Source organism: Phalangium opilio, unplaced genomic scaffold, assembly GCF_054372755.1.
Source record: "Phalangium opilio isolate 3A_F unplaced genomic scaffold, DU_Popi_V2 ptg000094l_1, whole genome shotgun sequence".
Classification (NCBI taxonomy): Eukaryota; Metazoa; Arthropoda; class Arachnida; order Opiliones; family Phalangiidae; genus Phalangium; species Phalangium opilio.
The window spans coordinates 158,751-174,360 of record NW_028324199.1 but is presented as its reverse complement, the minus strand read 5'-3'; the positions used below and the strand labels follow the sequence as shown (position 1 = coordinate 174,360).

Sequence of the window (15,610 nt, the reverse complement as noted above, 5' to 3'; positions counted from 1 at the left end):
GTGATTGGGCCAAAAAATAAGATAGGTTTCTTGGAAAACTCAGCTTTACTACGTGTCTATGGTGTAGTGGTTATCACGTCCGGTTCACACGCGGAAGGTCCCAGGTTCGAACCCTGGTAGATACATATTTTGACCATATTGTTTGGGCATAAAAATAAGTTAGGTCTCTTGGAAAACTCACTATTACTAAGTATCTGTGGTGTAGTGGGTATCACGTCCGCTTCACACGCGGAAGGTTCCAAGATCGAGCCCATGTTAGATACATATTTTGACCATCGTGATTGGGCATAAAAATAAGCTAGGTCTCTTGGAAAACTCAACATTACTATGTATCTATGGTGTAGTGGGTATCACGTCCGCTTAACACGCGGAAGGTTCCAAGATCGAGCCCTTGTTAGATACATATTTTGACCATCGTGATTGGGCATAAAAATAAGCTAGGTCTCTTGGAAAACTCGGCATTACCACGTATCTATGGTGTAGTGGTTATGGCGTCCACGTCAGACGTGGAAGGTCCCAGGTTCGAGCCCTGGTAGATATACATTTTGACCATCGTGATTGGGCAAAAAAATAGGCTATTTCTCTTGGAAAACTCGGTATTACTAAGTATCTATGGTGTAGTGGGTATCACGTCCGCTTCACACGCGGAAGGTCCCAGGTTCGAGCCCTGGTAGGTACATGTTTTGTCCATCGTGATTTGGCATAAAAATAAGCTAGATCTCTTGGAAAACTCAGTATTACTACGTATCTATGGTGTAGTGGTTATCACGTCCGCTTTACACGCGGAAGGTCCCAGGTTCGAGCCCTGGTAGATACATGTTTTGTCAATCGTGATTGGGCCAAAAAATAAGATAGGTTTCTTGGAAAACTCAGCTTTACTACGTGTCTATGGTGTAGTGGTTATCACGTCCGGTTCACACGCGGAAGGTCCCAGGTTCGAACCCTGGTAGATACATATTTTGACCATATTGTTTGGGCATAAAAATAAGTTAGGTCTCTTGGAAAACTCAGTATTACTAAGTATCTATGGTGAAGTGGTTATCACGTCCGCTTCACACGCGGAAGGTTCCAAGATCGAGCCCATGTTAGATACATATTTTGACCATCGTGATTGGGCATAAAATCAAGCTAGGTCTCTTGGAAAACTCAACATTACTACGTATCTATGGTGTAGTGGTTATCACGTCCGCTTCACAAGAGGAAGAGTCAAAGTTCGGGCCCTAGTAGATACATATTTTGACCATCGTGATTGGGCATAAAAATAAGCTAGGTCTCTTGGAAAACTCAACATTACTATGTATCTATGGTGTAGTGGGTATCACGTCCGATTAACACGCGGAAGGTTTCAAGATCGAGCCCTTGTTAGATACATATTTTGACCATCGTGATTGGGCATAAAAATAAGCTAGGTCTCTTGGAAAACTAAACATTACTATGTATCTATGGTGTAGTGGGTATCACGTCCGCTTAACACGCGGAAGGTTCCAAGATCGAGCCCTTGTTAGATACATATTTTGACCATCGTGATTGGGCATAAAAATAAGCTAGGTCTCTTGGAAAACTAAATATTACAACGTATCTATGGTGTAGTGGTTATCACGTCCGCCTAACACGCGGAAGGTCCCAGGTTCGAGCCCTGGTAGGTACATGTTTTGTCCATCGTGATTTGGCATAAAAATAAGCTAGATCTCTTGGAAAACTCAGTATTACTACGTATCTATGGTGTAGTGGTTATCACGTCCGCTTTACACGCGGAAGGTGCCAGGTTCGAGCCCTGGTAGATACATGTTTTGTCAATCGTGATTGGGCCAAAAAATAAGATAGGTTTCTTGGAAAACTCAGCTTTACTACGTGTCTAAGGTGTAGTGGTTATCACGTCCGGTTCACACGCGGAAGGTCCCAGGTTCGAACCCTGGTAGATACATATTTTGACCATATTGTTTGGGCATAAAAATAAGTTAGGTCTCTTGGAAAACTCACTATTACTAAGTATCTGTGGTGTAGTGGGTATCACGTCCGCTTCACACGCGGAAGGTTCCAAGATCGAGCCCATGTTAGATACATATTTTGACCATCGTGATTGGGCATAAAAATAAGCTAGGTCTCTTGGAAAACTCAACATTACTATGTATCTATGGTGTAGTGGGTATCACGTCCGCTTAACACGCGGAAGGTTCCAAGATCGAGCCCTTGTTAGATACATATTTTGACCATCGTGATTGGGCATAAAAATAAGCTAGGTCTCTTGGAAAACTAAACATTACAACGTATCTATGGTGTAGTGGTTATCACGTCCGCCTAACACGCGGAAGGTCCCAGGTTCGAGCCCTGGTAGGTACATGTTTTGTCCATCGTGATTTGGCATAAAAATAAGCTAGATCTCTTGTAAAACTCAGTATTACTACGTATCTATGGTGTAGTGGTTATCACGTCCGCTTTACACGCGGAAGGTCCCAGGTTCGAGCCCTGGTAGATACATGTTTTGTCAATCGTGATTGCGCAAAAAAATAAGCTAGGTCTCTTGGAAAACTCGGCATTACCACGTCTCTATGGTGTAGTGGTTATGACGTCCACGTCAGACGTGGAAGGTCCCAGGTTCGAGCCCTGGTAGATATATATTTTGACCATCGTGATTGGGCATAAAAATAAGCTAGGTCTCTTGGAAAACTAAACATTACTATGTATCTATGGTGTAGTGGGTATCACGTCCGCTTAACACGCGGAAGGTTCCAAGATCGAGCCCTTGTTAGATACATATTTTGACCATCGTGATTGGGCATAAAAATAAGCTAGGTCTCTTGGAAAACTAAACATTACTATGTATCTATGGTGTAGTGGGTATCACGTCCGCTTCACAAGAGGAAGAGTCAAAGTTCGGGCCCTAGTAGATACATATTTTGACCATCGTGATTGGGCATAAAAATAAGCTAGGTCTCTTGGAAAACTCAACATTACTATGTATCTATGGTGTAGTGGGTATCACGTCCGATTAACACGCGGAAGGTTTCAAGATCGAGCCCTTGTTAGATACATATTTTGACCATCGTGATTGGGCATAAAAATAAGCTAGGTCTCTTGGAAAACTAAACATTACTATGTATCTATGGTGTAGTGGGTATCACGTCCGCTTAACACGCGGAAGGTTCCAAGATCGAGCCCTTGTTAGATACATATTTTGACCATCGTGATTGGGCATAAAAATAAGCTAGGTCTCTTGGAAAACTAAATATTACAACGTATCTATGGTGTAGTGGTTATCACGTCCGCCTAACACGCGGAAGGTCCCAGGTTCGAGCCCTGGTAGGTACATGTTTTGTCCATCGTGATTTGGCATAAAAATAAGCTAGATCTCTTGGAAAACTCAGTATTACTACGTATCTATGGTGTAGTGGTTATCACGTCCGCTTTACACGCGGAAGGTGCCAGGTTCGAGCCCTGGTAGATACATGTTTTGTCAATCGTGATTGGGCCAAAAAATAAGATAGGTTTCTTGGAAAACTCAGCTTTACTACGTGTCTAAGGTGTAGTGGTTATCACGTCCGGTTCACACGCGGAAGGTCCCAGGTTCGAACCCTGGTAGATACATATTTTGACCATATTGTTTGGGCATAAAAATAAGTTAGGTCTCTTGGAAAACTCACTATTACTAAGTATCTGTGGTGTAGTGGGTATCACGTCCGCTTCACACGCGGAAGGTTCCAAGATCGAGCCCATGTTAGATACATATTTTGACCATCGTGATTGGGCATAAAAATAAGCTAGGTCTCTTGGAAAACTCAACATTACTATGTATCTATGGTGTAGTGGGTATCACGTCCGCTTAACACGCGGAAGGTTCCAAGATCGAGCCCTTGTTAGATACATATTTTGACCATCGTGATTGGGCATAAAAATAAGCTAGGTCTCTTGGAAAACTAAACATTACAACGTATCTATGGTGTAGTGGTTATCACGTCCGCCTAACACGCGGAAGGTCCCAGGTTCGAGCCCTGGTAGGTACATGTTTTGTCCATCGTGATTTGGCATAAAAATAAGCTAGATCTCTTGTAAAACTCAGTATTACTACGTATCTATGGTGTAGTGGTTATCACGTCCGCTTTACACGCGGAAGGTCCCAGGTTCGAGCCCTGGTAGATACATGTTTTGTCAATCGTGATTGCGCAAAAAAATAAGCTAGGTCTCTTGGAAAACTCGGCATTACCACGTATCTATGGTGTAGTGGTTATGGCGTCCACGTCAGACGTGGAAGGTCCCAGGTTCGAGCCCTGGTAGATATACATTTTGACCATCGTGATTGGGCAAAAAAATAGGCTATTTCTCTTGGAAAACTCGGTATTACTAAGTATCTATGGTGTAGTGGGTATCACGTCCGCTTCACACGCGGAAGGTTCCAAGATCGAGCCCATGTTAAATACATATTTTGACCGTCGTGATTGGGCATAAAAATAAGCTTAGTCTCTTGGAAAACTCAGCATTACTACGTATCTATGGTGTAGTGGTTATCACGTCCGCTTCACAAGCGGAAGGTCCCAAGTTCGGGCCCTGGTAGATACATGTTTTGTCCATCGTGATTTGGCATAAAAATAAGCTAGATCTCTTGGAAAACTCAGTGTTACTACGTATCTATGGTGTAGTGGTTATCACGTCCGCTTTACACGCGGAAGGTCCCAGGTTCGAGCCCTGGTAGATACATATTTTGACCATAGTGATTGGGCGTAAAAATAAGCTAGGTCTCTTGGAAAACTCAGTATTACTAAGTATCTATGGTGTAATGGTTATCACGTCCGCTTCACACGCGGAAGGTTCCAAGATCGAGCCCATGTTAGATACATATTTTGTCCATCGTGAATTGGCAAAAAATAAGCTAGGTTTCTTGGAAAACTCAGCTTTACTACGTATCTATGGTGTAGTGGTTATCACGTCCGCTTCACACGCGGAAGGTCCCAGGTTCGAGCCCTAGTAGATACATATTTTGACCATATTGTTTGGGCATAAAAATAAGCTAGGTCTCTTGGAAAACTCAGTATTACTAAGTATCTATGGTGAAATGGTTATCACGTCCGCTTCACACGCGGAAGGTTCCAAGATCGAGCCCATGTTAGATACATATTTTGACCATCGTGATTGGGCATAAAATCAAGCTAAATCTCTTGAAAAACTCAGCATTACTACGTATCTATGGTGTAGTGGTTATCACGTCCGCCTAACACGCGGAAGGTCCCAGGTTCGAGCCCTGGTAGATACATGTTTTGTCAATCGTGATTGGGCAAAAAATAAGCTAGGGCTCTTGGAAAACTCAGTATTATTAAGTATCTATGGTGTAGTGGGTATCACGTCCGCTTCACACGCGGAAGGTTCCAAGATCGAGCCCATGTTAGATACATATTTTGACCATCGTGATTGGGCATAAAAATAAGCTAGGTCTCTTGGAAAACTCAGCACTACTACGTATCTATGGTGTAGTGGTTATCACGTCCGCTTCACAAGCGGAAGGTCCCAAGTTCGAGCCCTGGTAGGTACATGTTTTGTCCATCGTGATTTGGCATAAAAATAAGCTAGGTCTCTTGCAAAACTCAGTATTACTACGTATCTATGGTGTAGTGGTTATCACGTCCGCCTAACACGCGGAAGGTCCCAGGTTCGAGCCCTGGTAGATACATGTTTTGTCCATCGTGATTTGGCATAAAAATAAGCTAGATTTCTTGGAAAACTCAGTATTACTACGTATCTATCGTGTAGTGGTTATCACGTCCGCTTCACTTGCGGAAGTTCCCAAGTTCGAGCCCTGGTAGATACATATTTTGACCATCGTGATTGGGCATAAAAATAAGCTAGGTCTCTTGGAAAACTCAGCATTACTACGTATCTATGGTGTAGTGGTTATCACGTCCGCTTTACATGCGGAAGGTAACAGGTTCGAGCCCTGGTAGATACATATTTTGACAATCGTGATTGGGCATGAAAATAAGCTAGGTGTCTTGGAAAACTCAGTATTATTACGTATCTATCGTGTAGTGGTTATCACGTCCGCTTCACTTGCGGAAGGTCCCAGGTTCGAGCCCTGGTAGATGCATATTTTGATAATCGTGATTGGGCATAAAAATAAGCTAGGTCTCTGGGAAAATTCAGCATTACTACGTATCTATGGTGTAGTGGTTATCACGTCCGCTTCACTTGCGGAAGGTCCCAGGTTCGAGCCCTGGTAGATGCATATTTGGACAATCGTGATTGGGCATGAAAATAAGCTAGGTGTCTTGGAAAACTCAGTATTACTACGTATCTATCGTGTAGTGGTTATCACGTCCGCCCAACACGCGGAAGGTTCCAGATTCGAGCCCTGGTAGATAAATATTTTGACCATCGTGATTGGGCATAAAAATAAGCTAGGTCTCTGGGAAAATTCAGCATAACTATGTATCTATGGTGTAGTGGATATCACGTCCGCTTCACAAGCGGAAGGTCCCAGGTTCGAGCCCTGGTAGATACATGTTTTTACCATTGTGATTGGGCATAAAAATAAGCTAGGTCTCTTGAAAACTCAGTGTTACTACGTATCTATGGTGTAGTGGTTATCACGTCCGCTTTACACGCGGAAGGTCCCAGGTTCGAGCCCTGGTAGATACATATTTTGACCATAGTGATTGGGCGTAAAAATAAGCTAGGTCTCTTGGAAAACTCAGTATTACTAAATATCTATGGTGAAATGGTTATCACGTCCGCTTCACACGCGGAAGGTTCCAAGATCGAGCCCATGTTAGATACATATTTTGACCATCGTGATTGGGCATAAAATCAAGCTAAATCTCTTGAAAAACTCTGCATTACTACGTATCTATGGTGTAGTGGTTATCACGTCCGCCTAACACGCGGAAGGTCCCAGGTTCGAGCCCTGGTAGATACATGTTTTGTCAATCGTGATTGGGCAAAAAATAAGCTAGGGCTCTTGGAAAACTCAGTATTATTAAGTATCTATGGTGTAGTGGGTATCACGTCCGCTTCACACGCGGAAGGTTCCAAGATCGAGCCCATGTTAGATACATATTTTGACCATCGTGATTGGGCATAAAAATAAGCTAGGTCTCTTGGAAAACTCAATATTACTACGTATCTATGGTGTAGTGGGTATCACGTTCGCTTAACACGCGGAAGGTTCCAAGATCGAGCCCATGTTAGATACATATTTTGACCATCGTGATTGGGCATAAAATCAAGCTAAATCTCTTGAAAAACTCAGCATTACTACGTATCTATGGTGTAGTGGTTATCACGTCCGCCTAACACGCGGAAGGTCCCAGGTTCGAGCCCTGGTAGATACATGTTTTGTCAATCGTGATTGGGCAAAAAATAAGCTAGGGCTCTTGGAAAACTCAGTATTATTAAGTATCTATGGTGTATTGGTTATCACGTCCGCTTCACACGCGGAAGGTCCCAAGTTCGAGCCCTGGTAGATACATATTTTGACCATCGTGATTGGGCATAAAAATAAGCTAGGTCTCTTGGAAAACTCAGCATTACTACGTATCTATGGTGTAGTGGTTATCACGTCCGCTTTACATGCGGAAGGTAACAGGTTCGAGCCCTGGTAGATACATATTTTGACAATCGTGATTGGGCATGAAAATAAGCTAGGTGTCTTGGAAAACTCAGTATTATTACGTATCTATCGTGTAGTGGTTATCACGTCCGCTTCACTTGCGGAAGGTCCCAGGTTCGAGCCCTGGTAGATGCATATTTTGATAATCGTGATTGGGCATAAAAATAAGCTAGGTCTCTGGGAAAATTCACCATTACTACGTATCTATGGTGTAGTGGTTATCACGTCCAATTCACTTGCGGAAGGTCCCAGGTTCGAGCTCTGGTAGATGCATATTTGGACAATCGTGATTGGGCATGAAAATAAGCTAGGTGTCTTGGAAAACTCAGTATTACTACGTAGCTATCGTGTAGTGGTTATCACGTCCGCCCAACACGCGGAAGGTCCCAGATTCGAGCCCTGGTAGATAAATAAATTGACCATCGTGATTGGGCATAAAAATAAGCTAGGTCTCTGGGAAAATTCAGCATAACTATGTATCTATGGTGTAGTGGATATCACGTCCGCTTCACAAGCGGAAGGTCCCAAGTTCGAGCCCTCGTAGATACATGTTTTTACCATTGTGATTGGGCATAAAAATAAGCTAGGTCTCTTGAAAAACTCAGTTTTACTAAGTATCTATGGTGTATTGGTTATCACGTCCGCTTCACACGCGGAAGGTGCCAAGTTCGAGCCCTGGTAGATACATATTTTGACCATCGTGATTGGGCATAAAAATAAGCTAGGTCTCTTGGAAAACTCAGCATTACTACGTATCTATGGTGTAGTGGTTATCACGTCCGCTTTACACGCGGAAGGTCCCAGGTTCGAGCCCTGGTAGATACATATTTTGACAATCGTGATTGGGCATGAAAATAAGCTAGGTGTCTTGGAAAACTCAGTATTACTACGTATCTATCGTGTAGTGGTTATCACGTCCGCTTCACTTGCGGAAGGTCCCAGGTTCGAGCCCTGGTAGATGCATATTTTGATAATCGTGATTGGGCATAAAAATAAGCTAGGTCTCTGGGAAAATTCAGCATTACTACGTACCTATGGTGTAGTGGTTATCACGTCCGCTTCACTTGCGGAAGGTCACAGGTTCGAGCCCTGGTAGATGCATATTTTGATAATCGTGATTGGGCATAAAAATAAGCTAGGTCTCTGGGAAAATTCAGCATTACTACGTACCTATGGTGTAGTGGTTATCACGTCCGCTTCACTTGCGGAAGGTCACAGGTTCGAGCCCTGGTAGATGCATATTTGGACAATCGTGATTGGGCATGAAAATAAGCTAGGTGTCTTGGAAAACTCAGTATTACTACGTATCTATCGTGTAGTGGTTATCACGTCCGCCCAACACGCGGAAGGTCCCAGATTCGAGCCCTGGTAGATAAATATTTTGACCATCGTGATTGGGCATAAAAATAAGCTAGGTCTCTGGGAAAATTCAGCATAACTATGTATCTATGGTGTAGTGGATATCACGTCCGCTTCACAAGCGGAAGGTCCCAGGTTCGAGCCCTGGTAGATACATGTTTTTACCATTGTGATTGGGCATAAAAATAAGCTAGGTCTCTTGAAAAACTCAGTATTACTAAGTATCTATGGTGTATTGGTTATCACGTCCGCTTCGCACGCGGAAGCTCGCAAGTTCGAGCCCTGGTAGATGCATATTTTGACCATCGTGATTGGGCATAAAAATAAGCTAGGTCTCTTGGAAAACTCAGCATGACTACGTATCTATGGTTTAGTGGTTATCTCGTCCGCTTCATAAGCGGAAGGTCCCAGGTTCGAGCCCTGGTAGATACATATTTTGACCATCGTGATTGGGCATAAAAATAAGCTAGGTCTCTTGGAAAAATCAGCATTACTACGTATCTATGGTGTAGTGGTTATCACGTCCGCTTTACATGCGGAAGGTCCCAGGTTCGAGCCCTGGTAGATACATATTTTGACAATCGTGATTGGGCATGAAAATAAGCTAGGTGTCTTGGAAAACTCAGTATTACTACGTATTTATCGTGTAGTGGTTATCACGTCCGCTTCACTTGCGGAAGTTCCCAGGTTCGAGCCCTGGTAGATGCATATTTTGATAATCGTGATTGGGCATAAAAATAAGCTAGGTCTCTGGGAAAATTCAGCATTACGACGTATCTATGGTGTAGTGGTTATCACGTCCGCTTCACTTGCGGAAGGTCCCAGGTTCGAGCCCTGGTAGATGCATATTTGGACAATCGTGATTGGGCATGAAAATAAGCTAGGTGTCTTGGAAAACTCAGTATTACTACGTATCGATCGTGTAGTGGTTATCACGTCCGCCCAACACGCGGAAGGTCCCAGATTCGAGCCCTGGTAGATAAATATTTTGACCATCGTGATTGGGCATAAAAATAAGCTAGGTCTCTGGGAAAATTCAGTATTACTAAGTATCTATGGTGTAGTGGATATCACGTCCGCTTCACAAGCGGAAGGTCCCAGGTTCAAGCCCTGGTAGATACATGTTTTTACCATTGTGATTGGGCATAAAAATAAGCTAGGTCTCTTGAAAAACTCAGTATTACTAAGTATCTATGGTGTATTAGTTATCACGTCCGCTTCACACGCGGAAGGTCCCAAGTTCGAGCCCTGGTAGATACATATTTTGACCATCGTGATTGGGCATAAAAATAAGCTAGGTCTCTTGGAAAACTCAGTATTACTAAGTATCTGTGGTGAAGTGGTTATCACGTCCGCTTCACACGAGGAAGGTTCCAAGATCGAGCCCATGTTAGATACATATTTTGACCATCGTGATTGGGCATAAAATCAAGCTAGGTCTCTTGGAAAACTCAGCATTACTACGTATCTATGGTGTAGTGGTTATCACGTCCGCTTCACAAGCGGAAGAGTCAAAGTTAGGGCCCTAGTAGATACATATTTTGACCATCGTGATTGGGCGTAAAAATAAGCTAGGTCTCTTGGAAAACTCAGTATTACTAAGTATCTATGGTGTAGTGGTTATCACGTCCGCTTCACACGCGGAAGGTCGCAGGTTCGAGCCCTGGTAGGTAAATATTTTGACCATCGTGATTGGGCATAAAAATAAGCTAGGTCTCTTGGAAAACTCAGTATTACTACATATCTATGGTGTAGTGGTTATCACGTCCGCCTAACACGCGGAAGGTCCCAGGTTCGAACCCTGGTAGATACATATTTTGTCCATCGTGATTGGGCATAAAAATAAGCTAGGTCTCTTGGAAAACTCAGTACTACTAAGATTCTATGGTGTGGTGGTTATCACGTCCGCTTCACACGCGGAAGGTTCCAAGATCGAGCCCATGTTAGATACATATTTTGACCATCGTGATTGGGCATAAAAATAAGCTAGGTTTCTTGGAAAACTCGGCATTACCACGTATCTATGGTGTAGTGGTTATCGCGTCCACGTCAGACGTGGAAGGTCCAGGTTCGAGCCCTGGTAGATATATATTTTGACCATCGTGATTGGGCAAAATATAAGCAATTTCTCTTGGAAAACTCAGTATTACTAAGTATCTATGGTGTAGTGGGTAGCACGTCCGCTTCACACGCGGAAGGTTCCAAGATCGAGCCCATGTTAGATACATATTTTGACCATCGTGATTGGGCATAAATATAAGCTAGGTCTCTTGGAAAACTCAGCACTACTACGTATCTATGGTGTAGTGGTTATCACGTCCGCTTCACAAGCGGAAGGTCCCAAGTTCGAGCCCTGGTAGGTACATGTTTTGTCCATCGTGATTTGGCATAAAAATAAGCTAGGTCTCTTGCAAAACTCAGTATTACTACGTATCTATGGTGTAGTGGTTATCACGTCCGCCTAACACGCGGAAGGTCCCAGGTTCGAGCCCTGGTAGATACATGTTTTGTCCATCGTGATTTGGCATAAAAATAAGCTAGATTTCTTGGAAAACTCAGTATTACTACGTATCTATCGTGTAGTGGTTATCACGTCCGCTTCACAAGCGGAAGAGTCAAAGTTCGGGCCCTAGTAGATACATATTTTGACCATCGTGATTGGGCGTAAAAATAAGCTAGGTCTCTTGGAAAACTCAGTATTACTAAGTATCTATGGTGTAGTGGTTATCACGTCCGCTTCACACGCGGAAGGTCCCAGGTTCGAGCCCTGGTAGGTACATATTTTGACCATCGTGATTGGGCATAAAAATAAGCTAGGTCTCTTGGAAAACTCAATATTACTACATATCTATGGTGTAGTGGTTATCACGTCCGCCTAACACGCGGAAGGTCCCAGGTTCGAACCCTGGTAGATACATATTTTGTCCATCGTGATTGGGCATAAAAATAAGCTAGGTCTCTTGGAAAACTCAGTACTACTAAGATTCTATGGTGTGGTGGTTATCACGTCCGCTTCACACGCGGAAGGTTCCAAGATCGAGCCCATGTTAGATACATATTTTGACCATCGTGATTGGGCATAAAAATAAGCTAGGTCTCTTGGAAAACTCGGCATTACCACGTATCTATGGTGTAGTGGTTATCGCGTCCTCGTCAGACGTGGAAGGTCCAGGTTCGAGCCCTGGTAGATATATATTTTGACCATCGTGATTGGGCAAAATATAAGCAATTTCTCTTGGAAAACTCAGTATTACTAAGTATCTATGGTGTAGTGGGTAGCACGTCCGCTTCACACGCGGAAGGTTCCAAGATCGAGCCCATGTTAGATACATATTTTGACCATCGTGATTGGGCATAAATATAAGCTAGGTCTCTTGGAAAACTCAGCACTACTACGTATCTATGGTGTAGTGGTTATCACGTCCGCTTCACAAGCGGAAGGTCCCAAGTTCGAGCCCTGGTAGGTACATGTTTTGTCCATCGTGATTTGGCATAAAAATAAGCTAGGTCTCTTGCAAAACTCAGTATTACTACGTATCTATGGTGTAGTGGTTATCACGTCCGCCTAACACGCGGAAGGTCCCAGGTTCGAGCCCTGGTAGATACATGTTTTGTCCATCGTGATTTGGCATAAAAATAAGCTAGATTTCTTGGAAAACTCAGTATTACTACGTATCTATCGTGTAGTGGTTATCACGTCCGCTTCACTTGCGGAAGTTCCCAGGTTCGAGCCCTGGTAGATGCATATTTTGATAATCGTGATTGGGCATAAAAATAAGCTAGGTCTCTGGGAAAATTCAGCATTACTACGTATCTATGGTGTAGTGGTTATCACGTCCGCTTCACTTGCGGAAGGTCCCAGGTTCGAGCCCTGGTAGATGCATATTTGGACAATCGTGATTGGGCATGAAAATAAGCTAGGTGTCTTGGAAAACTCAGTATTACTACGTATCTATCGTGTAGTGGTTATCACGTCCGCCCAACACGCGGAAGGTCCCAGATTCGAGCCCTGGTGGATAAATATTTTGACCATCGTGATTGGGCATAAAAATAAGCTAGGTCTCTGGGAAAATTCAGCATAACTATGTATCTATGGTGTAGTGGATATCACGTCCGCATTACACGCGGAAGGTCCCAGGTTCGAGCCCTGGTAGATACATATTTTGACCATAGTGATTGGGCGTAAAAATAAGCTAGGTCTCTTGGAAAACTCAGTATTACTAAGTATCTATGGTGAAATGGTTATCACGTCCGCTTCACACGCGGAAGGTTCCAAGATCGAGCCCATGTTAGATACATATTTTGTCCATCGTGAATTGGCAAAAAATAAGCTAGGTTTCTTGGAAAACTCAGCTTTACTACGTATCTATGGTGTAGTGGTTATCACGTCCGCTTCACACGCGGAAGGTCCCAGGTTCGAGCCCTAGTAGATACATATTTTGACCATATTGTTTGGGCATAAAAATAAGCTAGGTCTCTTGGAAAACTCAGTATTACTAAGTATCTATGGTGAAATGGTTATCACGTCCGCTTCACACGCGGAAGGTTCCAAGATCGAGCCCATGTTAGATACATATTTTGACCATCGTGATTGGGCATAAAATCAAGCTAAATCTCTTGAAAAACTCAGCATTACTACGTATCTATGGTGTAGTGGTTATCACGTCCGCCTAACACGCGGAAGGTCCCAGGTTCGAGCCCTGGTAGATACATGTTTTGTCAATCGTGATTGGGCAAAAAATAAGCTAGGGCTCTTGGAAAACTCAGTATTATTAAGTATCTATGGTGTAGTGGGTATCACGTCCGCTTCACACGCGGAAGGTACCAAGATCGAGCCCATGTTAGATACATATTTTGACCATCGTGATTGGGCATAAAAATAAGCTAGGTCTCTTGGAAAACTCAACATTACTACGTATCTATGGTGTAGTGGGTATCACGTTCGCTTAACACGCGGAAGGTTCCAAGATCGAGCCCATGTTAGATACATATTTTGACCATCGTGATTGGGCATAAAATCAAGCTAAATCTCTTGAAAAACTCAGCATTACTACGTATCTATGGTGTAGTGGTTATCACGTCCGCCTAACACGCGGAAGGTCCCAGGTTCGAGCCCTGGTAGATACATGTTTTGTCAATCGTGATTGGGCAAAAAATAAGCTAGGGCTCTTGGAAAACTCAGTATTATTAAGTATCTATGGTGTATTGGTTATCACGTCCGCTTCACACGCGGAAGGTCCCAAGTTCGAGCCCTGGTAGATACATATTTTGACCATCGTGATTGGGCATAAAAATAAGCTAGGTCTCTTGGAAAACTCAGCATTACTACGTATCTATGGTGTAGTGGTTATCACGTCCGCTTTACATGCGGAAGGTAACAGGTTCGAGCCCTGGTAGATACATATTTTGACAATCGTGATTGGGCATGAAAATAAGCTAGGTGTCTTGGAAAACTCAGTATTACTACGTATCTATCGTGTAGTGGTTATCACGTCCGCTTCACTTGCGGAAGGTCCCAGGTGCGAGCCCTGGTAGATGCATATTTTGATAATCGTGATTGGGCATAAAAATAAGCTAGGTCTCTGGGAAAATTCAGCATCACTACGTACCTATGGTGTAGTGGTTATCACGTCCGCTTCACTTGCGGAAGTTCCCAGGTTCGAGCCCTGGTAGATGCATATTTTGATAATCGTGATTGGGCATAAAAATAAGCTAGGTCTCTGGGAAAATTCACCATTGCTACGTATCTATGGTGTAGTGGTTATCACGTCCACTTCACTTGCGGAAGGTCCCAGGTTCGAGCCCTGGTAGATGCATATTTGGACAATCGTGATTGGGCATGAAAATAAGCTAGGTGTCTTGGAAAACTCAGTATTACTACGTAGCTATCGTGTAGTGGTTATCACGTCCGCCCAACACGCGGAAGGTCCCAGATTCGAGCCCTGGTAGATAAATAAATTGACCATCGTGATTGGGCATAAAAATAAGCTAGGTCTCTGGGAAAATTCAGCATAACTATGTATCTATGGTGTAGTGGATATCACGTCCGCTTCACAAGCGGAAGGTCCCAAGTTCGAGCCCTCGTAGATACATGTTTTTACCATTGTGATTGGGCATAAAAATAAGCTAGGTCTCTTGAAAAACTCAGTTTTACTAAGTATCTATGGTGTATTGGTTATCACGTCCGCTTCACACGCGGAAGGTCCCAAGTTCGAGCCCTGGTAGATACATATTTTGACCATCGTGATTGGGCATAAAAATAAGCTAGGTCTCTTGGAAAACTCAGCATTACTACGTATCTATGGTGTAGTGGTTATCACGTCCGCTTTACATGCGGAAGGTCCCAGGTTCGAGCCCTGGTAGATACATATTTTGACAATCGTGATTGGGCATGAAAATAAGCTAGGTGTCTTGGAAAACTCAGTATTACTACGTATCTATCGTGTAGTGGTTATCACGTCCGCTTCACTTGCGGAAGGTCCCAGGTTCGAGCCCTGGTAGATGCATATTTTGATAATCGTGATTGGGCATAAAAATAAGCTAGGTCTCTGGGAAAGTTCAGCATTACTACGTACCTATGGTGTAGTGGTTATCACGTCCGCTTCACTTGCGGAAGGTCACAGGTTCGAGCCCTGGTAGATGCATATTTTGATAATC

At 43.4% G+C, this 15,610-nt stretch overlaps 56 non-coding genes across 56 annotated transcripts; all 56 read left to right on the top strand.

Annotated features, from left to right (window-relative positions):
- The first annotated feature begins 52 nt into the window (after positions 1–52).
- On the top strand, positions 53–125 carry TRNAV-CAC (transfer RNA valine (anticodon CAC)). The gene has a single exon. It is a non-coding gene; the product is annotated as a tRNA-Val (tRNA).
- A 481-nt stretch (positions 126–606) lies between these two features.
- TRNAV-CAC (transfer RNA valine (anticodon CAC)) lies at positions 607–679 on the top strand. Its single transcript has one exon. It is a non-coding gene; the product is annotated as a tRNA-Val (tRNA).
- Positions 680–744: 65 nt separating this feature from the next.
- TRNAV-UAC (transfer RNA valine (anticodon UAC)) lies at positions 745–817 on the top strand. Its single transcript has one exon. It is a non-coding gene; the product is annotated as a tRNA-Val (tRNA).
- Positions 818–882: 65 nt separating this feature from the next.
- Positions 883–955, top strand: TRNAV-CAC (transfer RNA valine (anticodon CAC)). The gene has a single exon. It is a non-coding gene; the product is annotated as a tRNA-Val (tRNA).
- A 620-nt stretch (positions 956–1,575) lies between these two features.
- On the top strand, positions 1,576–1,648 carry TRNAV-AAC (transfer RNA valine (anticodon AAC)). The gene has a single exon. It is a non-coding gene; the product is annotated as a tRNA-Val (tRNA).
- A 65-nt stretch (positions 1,649–1,713) lies between these two features.
- TRNAV-UAC (transfer RNA valine (anticodon UAC)) lies at positions 1,714–1,786 on the top strand. The gene has a single exon. It is a non-coding gene; the product is annotated as a tRNA-Val (tRNA).
- Positions 1,787–1,851: 65 nt separating this feature from the next.
- On the top strand, positions 1,852–1,924 carry TRNAV-CAC (transfer RNA valine (anticodon CAC)). Its single transcript has one exon. It is a non-coding gene; the product is annotated as a tRNA-Val (tRNA).
- Positions 1,925–2,267: 343 nt separating this feature from the next.
- Positions 2,268–2,340, top strand: TRNAV-AAC (transfer RNA valine (anticodon AAC)). The gene has a single exon. It is a non-coding gene; the product is annotated as a tRNA-Val (tRNA).
- Positions 2,341–2,405: 65 nt separating this feature from the next.
- On the top strand, positions 2,406–2,478 carry TRNAV-UAC (transfer RNA valine (anticodon UAC)). The gene has a single exon. It is a non-coding gene; the product is annotated as a tRNA-Val (tRNA).
- A 758-nt stretch (positions 2,479–3,236) lies between these two features.
- On the top strand, positions 3,237–3,309 carry TRNAV-AAC (transfer RNA valine (anticodon AAC)). Its single transcript has one exon. It is a non-coding gene; the product is annotated as a tRNA-Val (tRNA).
- Positions 3,310–3,374: 65 nt separating this feature from the next.
- TRNAV-UAC (transfer RNA valine (anticodon UAC)) lies at positions 3,375–3,447 on the top strand. Its single transcript has one exon. It is a non-coding gene; the product is annotated as a tRNA-Val (tRNA).
- Positions 3,448–3,512: 65 nt separating this feature from the next.
- TRNAV-CAC (transfer RNA valine (anticodon CAC)) lies at positions 3,513–3,585 on the top strand. Its single transcript has one exon. It is a non-coding gene; the product is annotated as a tRNA-Val (tRNA).
- Positions 3,586–3,928: 343 nt separating this feature from the next.
- On the top strand, positions 3,929–4,001 carry TRNAV-AAC (transfer RNA valine (anticodon AAC)). The gene has a single exon. It is a non-coding gene; the product is annotated as a tRNA-Val (tRNA).
- A 65-nt stretch (positions 4,002–4,066) lies between these two features.
- TRNAV-UAC (transfer RNA valine (anticodon UAC)) lies at positions 4,067–4,139 on the top strand. Its single transcript has one exon. It is a non-coding gene; the product is annotated as a tRNA-Val (tRNA).
- A 342-nt stretch (positions 4,140–4,481) lies between these two features.
- On the top strand, positions 4,482–4,554 carry TRNAV-CAC (transfer RNA valine (anticodon CAC)). The gene has a single exon. It is a non-coding gene; the product is annotated as a tRNA-Val (tRNA).
- A 65-nt stretch (positions 4,555–4,619) lies between these two features.
- TRNAV-UAC (transfer RNA valine (anticodon UAC)) lies at positions 4,620–4,692 on the top strand. The gene has a single exon. It is a non-coding gene; the product is annotated as a tRNA-Val (tRNA).
- Positions 4,693–4,895: 203 nt separating this feature from the next.
- TRNAV-CAC (transfer RNA valine (anticodon CAC)) lies at positions 4,896–4,968 on the top strand. The gene has a single exon. It is a non-coding gene; the product is annotated as a tRNA-Val (tRNA).
- Positions 4,969–5,172: 204 nt separating this feature from the next.
- TRNAV-AAC (transfer RNA valine (anticodon AAC)) lies at positions 5,173–5,245 on the top strand. The gene has a single exon. It is a non-coding gene; the product is annotated as a tRNA-Val (tRNA).
- A 203-nt stretch (positions 5,246–5,448) lies between these two features.
- Positions 5,449–5,521, top strand: TRNAV-CAC (transfer RNA valine (anticodon CAC)). The gene has a single exon. It is a non-coding gene; the product is annotated as a tRNA-Val (tRNA).
- Positions 5,522–5,586: 65 nt separating this feature from the next.
- TRNAV-AAC (transfer RNA valine (anticodon AAC)) lies at positions 5,587–5,659 on the top strand. The gene has a single exon. It is a non-coding gene; the product is annotated as a tRNA-Val (tRNA).
- Positions 5,660–6,000: 341 nt separating this feature from the next.
- Positions 6,001–6,073, top strand: TRNAV-CAC (transfer RNA valine (anticodon CAC)). Its single transcript has one exon. It is a non-coding gene; the product is annotated as a tRNA-Val (tRNA).
- A 65-nt stretch (positions 6,074–6,138) lies between these two features.
- Positions 6,139–6,211, top strand: TRNAV-CAC (transfer RNA valine (anticodon CAC)). The gene has a single exon. It is a non-coding gene; the product is annotated as a tRNA-Val (tRNA).
- Positions 6,212–6,414: 203 nt separating this feature from the next.
- On the top strand, positions 6,415–6,487 carry TRNAV-CAC (transfer RNA valine (anticodon CAC)). The gene has a single exon. It is a non-coding gene; the product is annotated as a tRNA-Val (tRNA).
- Positions 6,488–6,551: 64 nt separating this feature from the next.
- Positions 6,552–6,624, top strand: TRNAV-UAC (transfer RNA valine (anticodon UAC)). The gene has a single exon. It is a non-coding gene; the product is annotated as a tRNA-Val (tRNA).
- A 204-nt stretch (positions 6,625–6,828) lies between these two features.
- On the top strand, positions 6,829–6,901 carry TRNAV-AAC (transfer RNA valine (anticodon AAC)). The gene has a single exon. It is a non-coding gene; the product is annotated as a tRNA-Val (tRNA).
- A 342-nt stretch (positions 6,902–7,243) lies between these two features.
- TRNAV-AAC (transfer RNA valine (anticodon AAC)) lies at positions 7,244–7,316 on the top strand. The gene has a single exon. It is a non-coding gene; the product is annotated as a tRNA-Val (tRNA).
- A 64-nt stretch (positions 7,317–7,380) lies between these two features.
- TRNAV-CAC (transfer RNA valine (anticodon CAC)) lies at positions 7,381–7,453 on the top strand. The gene has a single exon. It is a non-coding gene; the product is annotated as a tRNA-Val (tRNA).
- A 203-nt stretch (positions 7,454–7,656) lies between these two features.
- On the top strand, positions 7,657–7,729 carry TRNAV-CAC (transfer RNA valine (anticodon CAC)). The gene has a single exon. It is a non-coding gene; the product is annotated as a tRNA-Val (tRNA).
- A 341-nt stretch (positions 7,730–8,070) lies between these two features.
- On the top strand, positions 8,071–8,143 carry TRNAV-CAC (transfer RNA valine (anticodon CAC)). The gene has a single exon. It is a non-coding gene; the product is annotated as a tRNA-Val (tRNA).
- A 65-nt stretch (positions 8,144–8,208) lies between these two features.
- On the top strand, positions 8,209–8,281 carry TRNAV-CAC (transfer RNA valine (anticodon CAC)). Its single transcript has one exon. It is a non-coding gene; the product is annotated as a tRNA-Val (tRNA).
- A 65-nt stretch (positions 8,282–8,346) lies between these two features.
- Positions 8,347–8,419, top strand: TRNAV-UAC (transfer RNA valine (anticodon UAC)). The gene has a single exon. It is a non-coding gene; the product is annotated as a tRNA-Val (tRNA).
- A 65-nt stretch (positions 8,420–8,484) lies between these two features.
- On the top strand, positions 8,485–8,557 carry TRNAV-CAC (transfer RNA valine (anticodon CAC)). The gene has a single exon. It is a non-coding gene; the product is annotated as a tRNA-Val (tRNA).
- A 479-nt stretch (positions 8,558–9,036) lies between these two features.
- Positions 9,037–9,109, top strand: TRNAV-CAC (transfer RNA valine (anticodon CAC)). Its single transcript has one exon. It is a non-coding gene; the product is annotated as a tRNA-Val (tRNA).
- A 341-nt stretch (positions 9,110–9,450) lies between these two features.
- TRNAV-UAC (transfer RNA valine (anticodon UAC)) lies at positions 9,451–9,523 on the top strand. The gene has a single exon. It is a non-coding gene; the product is annotated as a tRNA-Val (tRNA).
- Positions 9,524–9,726: 203 nt separating this feature from the next.
- TRNAV-CAC (transfer RNA valine (anticodon CAC)) lies at positions 9,727–9,799 on the top strand. The gene has a single exon. It is a non-coding gene; the product is annotated as a tRNA-Val (tRNA).
- A 203-nt stretch (positions 9,800–10,002) lies between these two features.
- Positions 10,003–10,075, top strand: TRNAV-CAC (transfer RNA valine (anticodon CAC)). The gene has a single exon. It is a non-coding gene; the product is annotated as a tRNA-Val (tRNA).
- A 480-nt stretch (positions 10,076–10,555) lies between these two features.
- Positions 10,556–10,628, top strand: TRNAV-CAC (transfer RNA valine (anticodon CAC)). Its single transcript has one exon. It is a non-coding gene; the product is annotated as a tRNA-Val (tRNA).
- Positions 10,629–10,693: 65 nt separating this feature from the next.
- On the top strand, positions 10,694–10,766 carry TRNAV-AAC (transfer RNA valine (anticodon AAC)). Its single transcript has one exon. It is a non-coding gene; the product is annotated as a tRNA-Val (tRNA).
- A 479-nt stretch (positions 10,767–11,245) lies between these two features.
- On the top strand, positions 11,246–11,318 carry TRNAV-CAC (transfer RNA valine (anticodon CAC)). The gene has a single exon. It is a non-coding gene; the product is annotated as a tRNA-Val (tRNA).
- Positions 11,319–11,383: 65 nt separating this feature from the next.
- Positions 11,384–11,456, top strand: TRNAV-AAC (transfer RNA valine (anticodon AAC)). Its single transcript has one exon. It is a non-coding gene; the product is annotated as a tRNA-Val (tRNA).
- A 203-nt stretch (positions 11,457–11,659) lies between these two features.
- Positions 11,660–11,732, top strand: TRNAV-CAC (transfer RNA valine (anticodon CAC)). The gene has a single exon. It is a non-coding gene; the product is annotated as a tRNA-Val (tRNA).
- A 65-nt stretch (positions 11,733–11,797) lies between these two features.
- On the top strand, positions 11,798–11,870 carry TRNAV-AAC (transfer RNA valine (anticodon AAC)). The gene has a single exon. It is a non-coding gene; the product is annotated as a tRNA-Val (tRNA).
- A 479-nt stretch (positions 11,871–12,349) lies between these two features.
- On the top strand, positions 12,350–12,422 carry TRNAV-CAC (transfer RNA valine (anticodon CAC)). The gene has a single exon. It is a non-coding gene; the product is annotated as a tRNA-Val (tRNA).
- A 65-nt stretch (positions 12,423–12,487) lies between these two features.
- TRNAV-AAC (transfer RNA valine (anticodon AAC)) lies at positions 12,488–12,560 on the top strand. The gene has a single exon. It is a non-coding gene; the product is annotated as a tRNA-Val (tRNA).
- Positions 12,561–12,763: 203 nt separating this feature from the next.
- TRNAV-CAC (transfer RNA valine (anticodon CAC)) lies at positions 12,764–12,836 on the top strand. Its single transcript has one exon. It is a non-coding gene; the product is annotated as a tRNA-Val (tRNA).
- A 479-nt stretch (positions 12,837–13,315) lies between these two features.
- TRNAV-CAC (transfer RNA valine (anticodon CAC)) lies at positions 13,316–13,388 on the top strand. Its single transcript has one exon. It is a non-coding gene; the product is annotated as a tRNA-Val (tRNA).
- Positions 13,389–13,592: 204 nt separating this feature from the next.
- TRNAV-AAC (transfer RNA valine (anticodon AAC)) lies at positions 13,593–13,665 on the top strand. Its single transcript has one exon. It is a non-coding gene; the product is annotated as a tRNA-Val (tRNA).
- A 342-nt stretch (positions 13,666–14,007) lies between these two features.
- On the top strand, positions 14,008–14,080 carry TRNAV-AAC (transfer RNA valine (anticodon AAC)). Its single transcript has one exon. It is a non-coding gene; the product is annotated as a tRNA-Val (tRNA).
- Positions 14,081–14,144: 64 nt separating this feature from the next.
- Positions 14,145–14,217, top strand: TRNAV-CAC (transfer RNA valine (anticodon CAC)). Its single transcript has one exon. It is a non-coding gene; the product is annotated as a tRNA-Val (tRNA).
- Positions 14,218–14,558: 341 nt separating this feature from the next.
- TRNAV-CAC (transfer RNA valine (anticodon CAC)) lies at positions 14,559–14,631 on the top strand. Its single transcript has one exon. It is a non-coding gene; the product is annotated as a tRNA-Val (tRNA).
- Positions 14,632–14,696: 65 nt separating this feature from the next.
- Positions 14,697–14,769, top strand: TRNAV-CAC (transfer RNA valine (anticodon CAC)). Its single transcript has one exon. It is a non-coding gene; the product is annotated as a tRNA-Val (tRNA).
- Positions 14,770–14,972: 203 nt separating this feature from the next.
- TRNAV-CAC (transfer RNA valine (anticodon CAC)) lies at positions 14,973–15,045 on the top strand. Its single transcript has one exon. It is a non-coding gene; the product is annotated as a tRNA-Val (tRNA).
- Positions 15,046–15,110: 65 nt separating this feature from the next.
- On the top strand, positions 15,111–15,183 carry TRNAV-CAC (transfer RNA valine (anticodon CAC)). The gene has a single exon. It is a non-coding gene; the product is annotated as a tRNA-Val (tRNA).
- Positions 15,184–15,248: 65 nt separating this feature from the next.
- Positions 15,249–15,321, top strand: TRNAV-UAC (transfer RNA valine (anticodon UAC)). The gene has a single exon. It is a non-coding gene; the product is annotated as a tRNA-Val (tRNA).
- A 65-nt stretch (positions 15,322–15,386) lies between these two features.
- Positions 15,387–15,459, top strand: TRNAV-CAC (transfer RNA valine (anticodon CAC)). Its single transcript has one exon. It is a non-coding gene; the product is annotated as a tRNA-Val (tRNA).
- A 65-nt stretch (positions 15,460–15,524) lies between these two features.
- TRNAV-CAC (transfer RNA valine (anticodon CAC)) lies at positions 15,525–15,597 on the top strand. Its single transcript has one exon. It is a non-coding gene; the product is annotated as a tRNA-Val (tRNA).
- The last annotated feature ends 13 nt before the right edge of the window (positions 15,598–15,610 follow it).